This window comes from Helicoverpa zea, chromosome 16 (assembly GCF_022581195.2).
Source record: "Helicoverpa zea isolate HzStark_Cry1AcR chromosome 16, ilHelZeax1.1, whole genome shotgun sequence".
Classification (NCBI taxonomy): Eukaryota; Metazoa; Arthropoda; class Insecta; order Lepidoptera; family Noctuidae; genus Helicoverpa; species Helicoverpa zea.
Genome location: NC_061467.1, coordinates 8,385,962 through 8,398,136, shown reverse-complemented (window position 1 = coordinate 8,398,136; position 12,175 = coordinate 8,385,962). Strand labels below are relative to the sequence as shown.

At 37.6% G+C, this 12,175-nt stretch overlaps 1 protein-coding gene across 4 annotated transcripts in view; it reads left to right on the top strand.

Annotated features, from left to right (window-relative positions):
• LOC124637294 (putative polypeptide N-acetylgalactosaminyltransferase 9) overlaps nucleotides 1–12,175 on the top strand; it is a 141,028-nt gene that overhangs the window by 90,552 nt on the left and 38,301 nt on the right. For 3 of the 4 annotated variants that reach the window (XM_047173651.1, XM_047173650.1, XM_047173648.1), the window contains exon 2: nucleotides 1,442–1,476. The exons of the other annotated variant lie outside the window; for it this stretch is intronic. The gene's annotated coding sequence lies outside the window, so the exon portion shown is untranslated. The remainder of the gene's footprint in view (nucleotides 1–1,441; nucleotides 1,477–12,175) is intronic. 4 annotated transcript variants of the gene reach the window in all.

Sequence of the window (12,175 nt, the reverse complement as noted above, 5' to 3'; positions counted from 1 at the left end):
GCCAAGGAAGGCCACGATCTCGGGTCACAACTGAAAGGCAGGATCGATTCATCGTGACGACCAGCTTGGGAATCGTCACCTTACCTCCATTGAGATACAAAACCAACTTTGCGACTTCCACGGAGTATCTGTGAGCGCTCGAACTGTTCGGAGAAGGTTAAAGGAACGCGATATGGTACCACACAAGCCAGCTAATTGGCCCAAACTAACGCGAGCCCACCGAACAGTGCGCCTTCATTTCGCACGCAGTCATTTAAATTGGACACAGCAAGATTGGAGCCGTGTACTCATTTCTGATGAGTCTAAAATTGTTTTAAATGGCAATGATGGAAGGAAGAAGGTCTACCGACGTAAGGCAGAGCGTTTCGCACAATGCTGCTTTGAAGAGAGGGTTGCTTATGGCGGTGGCTCATGGACTGTCTGGGGCAGTATATCCGCGAGCTGCAAAACTCAACTTGCGGTTGTTACAGGACCACGGCTGCCAACATTAAATGCTGAAAGGTACATTCGTGAGTGCTTAGAACCTCGCGTGATACCATGCGCGGACTATGTGGGCTAATATGGGTCCAAATTTCCTTTTTATGCATGATAATGCAAGAGCCCATGCGGCCGGCGTCGTCAGGGAATATCTTCGGGATGTGAACATCACAGTTATGGACTGGCCAGCCACAAGCCCAGACATGAACCCCATTGAGCACATGTGGGACAAGCTAAAAAGACGTGTTAGGGCTCGTCAGCCAGTTGCCCAGACGATGCAGGAGTTGAAAACTGTCATAGAAGAGGAATTGGAGATGATTCCTCAAAATTTCATAGAGCGGTTGATAAACTCTATGCCTAATCGTATGAGAGCTGTAGTAGATACCCATGGAGGCAACATGCGTTATTAAATTAAACCTTTATTTGATAAAACATGTTTTTTATTAAAAATCAATTGCCTTTAACAAGGCGCATATCCGACTTGTTACGCGTAGCTTCATGTCGTATGGTATTCTGAATTCAAATTTAAAACAATACGATCGAAAAAGAAGGTAGAATGTATCAGGTTTAAAACTGCTTCAACAGTTTTTGTTCAGTCTAGCAATACTATTTCGGTGTGGGCCATCGAAACCTAAACTCTAAGGTGGGCCAATAGATGTGTCCAGAAGTGTAGTAATAAGAATAAAGTAGCACAGCATGGTCCTCACTATAAAGTGTAGGTAATAAAGAAATGTTTGTCCACTACATTGCAGTGTGGATGTAACATAAGGCCGTGTCCGTTTCTTGTTCACTTTCATTAGTGAGTGTTATTGGCTGAAAGCCGTTTTCAGCCCGCCTGTAATTGTACCACGAAATTGACAAAGTTAAGTCAGTAAGCCTATTAAAAGGATACGACTATTTTTAGGACAACCAAGCAATTGGAGGGACACGAAAATTAATATTTTTTCTCTTTTCTTTGTTTCAGTTATTTCTTTTTGGAGTGCCGTGTTAAGCTCAAAGGTATGTTCAAGCAAGTTTATTGTGTTCCGAGTTTATCTTTTTGATTCAAAGATATAATTTCTTCGTAAATGGTTCCCGTCGGGACATTGGAACAAAGTCTTTGTTACACTCGGACTCGAACTTCCAGAAAGTTCTTTGACAAAATTTTCTCTAAATGCTTCAACGTTAAAATGCAGTGCAGTGGAAATTCCATGCAATATTTGCCATTTTAATGAAATTCACTTGGCTGGCAGCGGACATAAAATAGTGCGGAGTTACAGTATTACTCCAGTGAGCTAATGTCGGACTTACTTGATTTTACACAGCTCGATTTCATATCGTATGAAGCTTTTATGCCAATTGCTTTACTTGCGTCGATGATCCGAATAAAATTGAACTATTTTTATTTTTCTCATAATTGGTAAAATAGCTTATATAACTTTTCGCCATCTGAAAGTTTTATTTTCTTACTTAATAACATGCATTCTTATCATGATCTCTGTCGTCAGTGCTTGATTTATATAACAATAATTCTCATCTCTCCAACCGAATAGCTTAAATTATCTTCAAAAACTTTTCCTTTGCCAACCGAGGCATTTTTGCATAGCACATAGATATGTGGACTTTAATTTTCTTCTTCCGAAGTAAGTAGGGGGGACCTCCCTACGCTTTCATGGATTAACATTTTGTGCAATTTAAGACTTTCCGTCCCGCCTCTCTGTAGCTTCGAGACTCTAAATGGCGTCTTATTGGACTGGTAACACTATCAAGTTCTTGCAATTGTAGGATTTTTGCAATAAAAGATACAGCGTCTAATATTTTCTTCTATGCGCTTTGTCGCCGAACGGATTTTATATCGCTAGTTATTCAGTTTTACTACTAGTGGGTCAGTCTATTAGCACTGACCAAGCACAAATTTTGCTGCTACTATGTATGACTCCTTTGGCATTTTGCCCGGGGTTCAGTTCCAAGACCCTATGGTTAACCTGTTTTAAACACTGAAGAAGTGTTATAAAAAGATCATATTATTATAGCATACTTAGCCGTATTGTTCTCCATAAACAGTTTTCCCATTCTGCCATCATTTCGGTGACTAAAAGTCGTTCCATGTTTCTCCCCCTTTTTATGCGAGTTTCGTAATCGGCAAGGCAACAATGAAATATATAAGAAACTGTGTTTGTCGTCGAGTGTAACATGTTCGCAAATGATTTATAAGCTTATGCGGTATTTATTCCCCTTTATATTGTCGCCTTGTTCCTTGTGTTCCAACTTGCTAAGAAAAGTATTTCTTACGCATATTGATTTTACGGCTGCCCCTAACATACTGCTAGATTTTTATCTATTAGATATTACGATTTTATTGGACTGTCAACGAGCTTTTTTATTGCATACTAGCTTTTGCCCGCGACTTCGTTCGCATGGAATAGTGACTTCCGGCATATTTTTGGTTTGACCAATAGATGGCGCTATATGTCCGGAATATTTTTTTTTGAAATAAAAACTATCCTATGTCCTTTCTCAAGTTCCAAACTATGTCTGTACCAAATTTCACACAAATCGGTTCAGTAGTTTAGGCGTGAAGAAAAGACAGACAGACAGACAGACAGAGTTACTTTCACATTTATAATATTAGTTAGGATTTAAGTATCTTTAGGGATAGATTGGCTTTGCATGTGTAGTCACTATTACTTTAAGCAGTAAATATAAAAAGTTGATTGCTTGACATCCGACTCGGAATTTCAATCACATATGCGGTTAAAGTTTTATGTAGGTACTAGAAGTGTTTGGAGGATCTATATTCCACGCCTTAAAACGTATATTGCCAGGATAGGCTGCCGAAAAGGATTTATAGAAATAAGTATCACCTAGTTGGCAAAAGTAAATGAATACTGATTAGGTAATTGTAATATTCATAAAATAAAATAAATCTTGTTATAGGTACAAGAGTAACGGCCACTATTTTGAGGTAGTAATCTATAAAGCCCTCACAATCAATGATCATCTATTGTTGTAAGTATCTGTATTTTATCCACAAGGGAAAGAGATGGTATAAGTCTATCTTGTGAACTAGCTCGGCCGATGGGTCTCACGACCGAACACCGAGGTCGTGTGCAGGCTTTTGTTTTATTATTTACTTACATTATGCCCTGAGATGCATTGAAATTATTTTGCGCGAAATTACGATTCGTTGTGGCCAGTTTGAAAGTACTTGAGTGACCTTTGCACGTGTATTGGTCATTACACTTCGAAATCAATTGGGCTTATAAAGGCTGCGTGTGTGTTGAATAAAAACTTACTTTATGGTATTAGCTTCAAAGAAGAAAAGTGTCAAACACATGAATATCAGACATAAATACAAAAGATAATAATCTAAAAATTGGTAATAACTCATATTTGTAAAGGACATAATCCCAATCGAACTCGAAACGAATAAAATCAACTTTCCTTTTTCGGTATATTTTCATGGAAAAGTCGAAAGAAAAGTTTTAACGGCGAGTTAAGGAAGATCGCTTGTCATGAAATAAGTAATTTGTCATTGCCGATGGTACATTTATTGGACACGTGTTTGTTCGGGAAAGCGTTCATTGATTTAATCTGATTACCTGAGTTCGGGAGTACAGTGAGAATTTTCACGGTTTGAAGGTTAAGATAACAGTCATTTGTCTTAATGTTCAGTCTGAGAATATGGCCCAGGATTTTAGTTTAGATACAAATTGTCGCTTTTACTAATGTTGTGTTTTGAGATTCTAGCTTTCGTCTTATAGGAGAGACAGGGTCCGGAATCCAGTATAATACGAATACCTACATGTCTATCCGTAACTATTTCTTGAAAACAGGCTATTCGCACAAACGTTAAACAGCACAATAAAACGTAGTCCCCATAACAACCACTACTCTATCTTGATGTTCACAGCGCTACGCAAAACAGCACTCAAAATATTTATTACCTTACCTTAATAAAATTATCTGCACCACATTAATACAGCCCTCGCTAATAATCAAAAGTAACGGCCCATATATGGCACAGCTATGGCTTTTTAATTGAAACTTGGCACATTAACCAGGCAAAACGACCAAATGACGATTTACTATACGCTGTCGGGGGACGGTCGTTCCAAGTTACGATATTAGTCCATTTGCTTGAATGGGACCGACTTTGAAGATTCAACCGCACATAAGGATCTCGGAGAGTATACAAGACGCGAAATGCAGTAAATGTAGCTGTGTACCCGCTGTTTGTACAGTTTGGATGACAGGGTAAATGGATTTATACGGCTACTGCAAACCCTGGCTTCTGTTTAGCGTTTGTGTAAATACGTGTTATTTTGTAGAGTAAAAACTTGGTCATTGTGACTTGATGACGTGGATAAGGTTTTACGATTAGCTTTTGTTTTTGCAGAAGTTTTTTAAAGGATTAATGCTTCAACTTAAGTAGGACATATTTTTTTGGAAACTGCCGTGATTCATATCATCGTTTCTACTGACTTAAAGTTTTAACTCTCTTTATCAATGAACAAGAATGTTATATTTAGAGGTATTTGTAGCGATTATGAATTTCATCATCAAACAAACACTGCCGATTGGAACAAAAACTTTTCCTTCCGAAAGCGATAAATTATTATTTGTAACAGATGTCATACTTCGAAGTATTCAACAACGGCGGCGGTTGTTTTGCCAAGTTTCCGAGATAAGAAGCTAGAACAGGTTGGAACCGGCCGTCTGACGTCACAATCCCCTCGACCTACAATGCGAAGTTTGACAAAGTTCAAGGGTGTCCAATAGAAATGGTCCGGTTGTGCCCAATCGCAAATATCTCGATATATCACAGCGCCGAGTAAATGTGTGCTATGTAGGTGAAACTGGGCCAATGGTAGCGCTTTTTCCTGCGGCTTCACTGACAAACAAGTTTTACGAGTATCGCTCGATTATTGGAATCGGATATCGATGATAGAACGCTCAATGCCACCGACCGATGTTGAAGCCTCTATTAATTAAATAACGACAGGTTCGCGAAGCTTTTTCTCAGAGTATTGATCCGCTGTTCTCTTGTTTTTATTTGCTTTTGAAGGTTGACTACCGTAAAATAAAATTATACTGAGAATATTATAAATGAGTAACAATTTTATTTCATCATCATCATCATCATCAGCCTATGGCAGTCCACTGCTGGACATACAATTTTATTTATAAAATTTAAATCTTGAATGATATAGCGAACTTTTAATTAAGTTTGGTAGGTCCAGTTATGAACTAGTTGAATAAATTCACCCCTCTAACCAAGACAAATGGAAAAAACTAAAAGTTAATTACGACGTTAGCTATCGTTTAACCTTATATATCTCTGTGTTTTCATTTCGAATACAATATGTTCGCTGGACACATTTTGATTGAAACAATCTGTTACCGAAACAGATATTTTAAAATGTGTTGCGTTGAATGTGTAAGAGACATTATTCATTTGCAAAATGCAATTTCACAGGATGTCACGTTTGTTAGAAAAATGCCTCGCTACATATTCAATACGTTTCCCTCATCGATTCTGAATTACACATGCTGTAGTGTCAGCGTTCACGTAAATTGAAGTTTGCGATAGAAATTAGGGCCTGCAGGTTCATAAAAATTGGATTTTTGATTACCTGTAACTGAATTTATTGTTTGATATTGCAGTCAAAGTTTTGTCAATTTTGAACAGTTTATAACTGATGGTGCTCTGTATATCGCATTTTCTATATTTTTGCGATTTATAACATAATTGATGCATAACGCTTCCATTACTAAAGTAGCATAAAAACAGCGAAAAAATAACGATCTATTCAAAAAACCCTTACTCGGCACACTCGTTCAAACTTTTGACAACCCTATTAGAAATCGAATTTTTAATAGAACACTATCGGTTTGTCCAATAAATCTCGTTTGGAATCCACGCGAACCGATACCGTGTTACCGTTTGGACCGACACACTGGTTCGCGCAGAAATTGCCACAGAGGCAAGCAGTCGACGCTAGATACGACATAAATTATGTTAAACGTGGACCGAAGCGTATTTTGAAATAAGGGTGCAAATATTTTGAAAGAATATAACCTTTGTTCCGAATTTTTTAAATGTCAGTGACATTCTAAACGATTCAACATTGAACTTTAAAATTCATGTTTATGCGTGTTCTTCTAGTTCGAATTTTAAATCTTTGTTGTTTTGTACTTTTTATAAGATATCATTTTGTCTTAATTTTACGAGCAGATGGTGCCAACCTGTCGCATTGTTTATGAAATAAATGCTTCAAAAGTTTTCTAAAACTATTGTCTCTTAATTAGTTTTTTGCACGAGAAAAAGTTTAGTATACAAATAAAATCACTTTCGTTATTGTGTTTTGAGAGCTATTTTGTCAAACAAAATCGATTTATGGTCAATTATTTAAAAATAGATCAGTGTCAAAGTTCTTGCGTTGCGTTTATACTCTAGTAATGTACGAATAATTCGCAATATCTGGCCGGAAAGAATGGTTTTTATCAAACCAGATGTTACTAGAAGGAACACGTGTTTGACCTCCGAATTAATTAGATGCGTCTCTACGATTTTGTCTATTTCTTTTTGCCTCAATTATAGTTTTTATAGATTCACTGTTAGCAAAAAAGGTCAAGGAGACTTCAAATCAAGATGTATGTCAGATGTAATCATGACTTAAGTTTAAGGATATGATTGAACGAGGATGCCGCGAATAAATATTTTTATCAATGTTTGATACTATTTATATTGTTATGACTGAAACTTTTTTATAGCCTCCATATACTCGCAATTACAATGATTACCTTGTATTACTAATAAAAAATACATATTATTAGTTTTCCTTTTCGGCCCTTTATTGCAATAAAATAATTAAGACAAAAATGGAGCGTTCGTGTGTGCTGAATTACATAAGTGGTTCATTTCCAGAAAGTAATTTCAGACGCATTATTTAGATTTCAATTTGCGATTTATCGAGCTCATGTTTATTTAAATAATGCTTATATTAATTCAATTGGATTCATTTATGAAGTACACACGTGTTCATGTGTTGAATGAAGTTTCGTAGAATTCTCTATAAAGTTCATTAACTACGGAGGTATCATACAACCACATAATCCTAAGTTAGATAGGAAGGTAATTTAAATTCACCGTAAACCACTTGTTAATACACCTCTTTTCCTCTCATCCCTGTAATAAATCATAACTGAAAATAATTAACCAAAAAACCAATCAATCTTCAAAGCAATATCAAGTGAAATATCTACAGCATAAAGATAAGAGCTAAATATAAAACGTGCAATCTCAGAAAGTCGCTTTCAAAAGACGGAAGTGCTTACTCGACGACGTAGCATTTTGATTTATTCGACCCAGCCGCCATTGAATATGAAGTTTCAGCCGCTGAGGTGGCGTCTCAAATCACTGATGAAAATTCTAAGAAAAAGCTCTGTTAAATATTCTCCCCTCTGCCGAAGTGATCGGGACTGCGATGGGATTACTATCAAGTGTTTTTTTCGATGCTGAGCGGGAGGTAGTTCTAGGAAAAATATTGTGCTTCAAAGGGGTCAATGAACTAAATGAATAATAAATGAATATAAATAAATAATGAATAATGAAAATGAATGTAATGGGTGTATTGTCTCTTTATTTACACGATTCGGAATAATGTCTCTAAAAATCGCTAGAAAATTTCGAGTTCATAATTATTTACTTAAATAAATTGTAAGTCTACAACGGTATGTTTTTTGTTTATTTATATCAAAGGACGAAAACAGGCTGACAATAATTGAAATGACAAATATTATTTCCTTTTCCTCAATCTGTATAAAAATAATGTTTCCTTTCCGCTTATTTCATTACCCTCTCTACTTTTGAAAATAATGTGTTCAAAGACCACTCATTTCGCCACCGTGGGATCTGGAGGCGAGGGTCTTCTTGCGCCTGTACGACTGGCGCGAGGAGGCTCAGCGCCGGGGAGAAACCCCGTTGCCGCGGCAAGTTGTCGCGCAGCGGGCGGAGCTCCGGCGCGATCTCATGGTGGCCTGGAGGGAGCGACTGTCGCAACCCAGTGCAGGGTACGCCACCATCGTGGCGGTAAGTCCCCTCTTTGAGGAGTGGCTCGGGAGGAGTCACGGCGCCCTCACGTACCGCATGACGCAGGTCCTCACCGGACACGGTTGTTTCGGGAGGTACCTGCACCGCATCGGTCGTGAGGAGGCGCCCGGGTGTCACCATTGTGCGGACACCCCGAGGACACGGTGGACCACACAGTCCAGGTGTGCCCCGCATGGGAAGGGCACCGCCGGGTCCTCGTCGAGGCTTTGGGCGGCGGCGACCTCTCGCGTCCGGCCCTGGTTCAGGCCATGGTCCGGGGCGAGAGGGAATGGGATGCCGTCGCCTCCTTCTGCGAAGCGGTCATGCTCGAGAAGGAGGAGGCGGAACGCCAGAGAGTTCGCACCTCTCATCCCGGCCGCCGCGCTGGACCAGGTAGACACCATGGGCGCCGGGTGTCGCGAGATGACTCCCGGCCACCGTAGGCGTGGGTCTGTGGGCGGTGAGTTCGGGTGGCTCATCGTCCCTCTGTCTTTCTAGACGACAGACCCGTGTCGACGGCGCGCGTTGTTCCACGCGCTCCTCAAAGAGATGTCAGCAACCCCAGCGGGGCCCAGCAGGGCCAAGGCCTGCCGGGGCTGCGGGTTGTTCGAAAGAGATACCGCGGCCCTGGTACATAAAAGGCCTATGACGGAACACGACGATTTTAGTCAGTAAGAGTCTGACACTCCCTCACCGCTGCTAACCCACAGCGGGAGGGGTCATTTGATGATTTTACGTCGCTAAAAAAAAAAAAAAAGACCACTCATTTCTCAACACTCTCCCGTCACCCTATCTAATATCTCTCAAAGCGATAAATGAGTGTTGCCATTGAAGAAATTTCTCATTATGGTAATGATACTGGCTGAGATTTTTTCAGCATAAATCATATTATATTAGAGTGAGAGTCAAGTGGTTTATTTTTCATCTATTCATATTTTTTTCTATTTAAATTGTTGCGCGCAAGTTGAAATACGTTTTAATATTTCATAGAAGATAGTGTTTTTGTGTTTTGCAAAAGTTTTTGCTTTTAAAATAAATGTGTCATAATGTCATGAGAATAGTTTAATACTTTTTCACTGAAGAACATCTGTGTGCAAATGCTTGTACATAATTAAAAATCATGTGTGCGTAATAACGAATAACCCAACATATTTAAAGGGTTTTGTGGTGAGAACCCTTTCACATAGTTGCCTAATCAAAAGTTGCAAAATCAAATAGAATTCCATCAATTGAAAGGAGTGACCTTAATAATTGGAAAAGTGTCAATCAATTTAAAACCAATAGGAAATGGAAATTGTTTTCTAAAATAAAATTGAATTAATGTTTTATGATAAAGTTAATTTATAAAACACTCACGTAGTTTATTTTCTGTGTAACTGCAGTAAGATACATTATAAAGCAAATGAAAAATAAAGACCTAAGTTACATTGTGTTATTTGATAGCAGTACCTAGACTTTCTAGTTTTCTACGTAAGTGTAAAAGTGAAAGACTTAGATGGATTAACTATTTACCTTCTCTCTGTAAAGACGTAATAATTTTAAGTGAACAAAGTCATTATTATGTAGTACGGTATCCATCACTTTCTTTACAAGCTTAGACGGCCCTTAGCAAAGTTTTTAAATGAGCATAATTTGCAACGTTCCAGACATAATGGATCGAATTTTTATCAAACACGTTCTCTAAATAAATTTTACAAGAACAATGTTTTTACCTGATGAAAAATCCGGTACAATAGTCACAAGAATAATTAAATTTCTCTCATTAAGAACAGCCACACATATTCTTGCCCACTAGGTTATACATTTGGTGAATTGGAGCGCAAATGAATCTCTCTTTTATTTCGATTTAAAAATGCACCTCGGTACGGACGTGTGTATCGCGGTGACCTAAATATTACGGGATGTTACGACTAACTCGATGTAGGGGGAAGGGGGGATAGTTCTGACGGAAATCGACTTCAATTAATAGCGCTGTCGCGGGCCCACGTATCAGTTTGTCGAACAATTATTGTATTCGATCCGGTCATGTTGCTCAAAAGGGTCTAGCTAGAACAAAGGCTAGGTCTTGTACACGAAACTTCGTAGACTGTTTTGGCAGGTCTCGAAGTAGTTATAACACATTTGATCCCTTGTCAAATTGAGAGGTCTCGATGTCAATATCGATAAAAACGGAAGGTTGAACGTTGTTACATAGAAATTCAAAAGGGAAGGTTATTTGACCGACAAAGAACACGTCGTCGGGTCTTATTAGGGTTAATATGTATTCTCAAGAATTTCGTACGTTGATACTTTGAATTTTGGTATTGATATTCGTTTAACGTGTCGGCCGATATCGGCTTTTGAGAAGGTTCGTCTGGCTGGCTTGGTAAATTTTTATCGATGGGTTTTCATTCAAAACAGTCATATTATAAAGTGATAAATAATTGTCGAATAACAATAATAGTGGTATTTTAGTTTTAAGATAAGAGTAAGATTTCAAAATCCTTTTTCCAAATCCCGCCTGATGTAGCCGTTAACAGTCTACGACTAAATAATTTTAACGAGAAAAATCATGCGTTTGAAAATTTCCTTAGCTCCACTTTGCTCTATTGAGTTTGGCTTAATTAAAATTCTGACGATACTTGGCGGTGGTGATACTCATTACTATGCCAAGTGTGAGCTCTAAGAGCTTTTAAAAGGTGTTCTTGAGTAAATTTCAAAGCATTAATGAACAGATATACATTTTATTGGAACCTTTTGTGAACATTGAATGAATATTAACTGAAAAGATAGGTACATTATGTTATGATAATGATGGATTTTAGAATAAAATATGGATTTGAATAAAAGAGTAGAACCTTCGTAAGACTGATAAGTAGTGTATTAATAATACGAAGATAATGCATTCTGAACATAAATACTTACACAAAATTAATACTATGATGTTGTGTTGTAACGAAAAAAAAAATACTAAGTAGGTATGGCTTTTAGTCGAGCTCAGTTACTCAGTCTAAAACTGGGTAAAGAAATCTTCCCACGCATTTCGTCAACTAAGTCTTCATTCACTAAGCATTCATCTATCTATCTCTTCATTATCGGGATACAATATCGAAATGCAACTAGAAATTCAATCAGTGACTAACGACTCTTCAACCTCGCTTGATACTGGTCATCACGCACATCTTCATAGTGTGAGAATCACGACTTACCTTCACCTTTAAAAACTAGTTTCTTTTAATATATAACTGTTTTTATTTAATGTTTATTTATGCATAATTTAAAATGGCTTTGCTCTTCAAATAATCTAATATGTTTCATTTAAAATAAGTTGCGTTTGAATTGCGGTTGTCACGTTTTATGCTTATGTAATTGTTTACCGATTTTTAGTTCTATACTTATTTATTTATCTGATTTATAATTAAGATTAATTTCAACAATATTATTGAGTAGGTACCTAAGTCTTTCAAAAGCTATAAATAAATAACGTAGCAACATTCCAGATCAAATACAATCTTTTGGCCTACATCAACGTTGTACTAGAAATAAAACTTAATGCAAATATTATATTTCACTTTTAATATTTTTCTTATCAAAAGATTGTTTTTGTACTCGTTTCTCGAGCTCGAGCCAAGCACGTATTGAAAT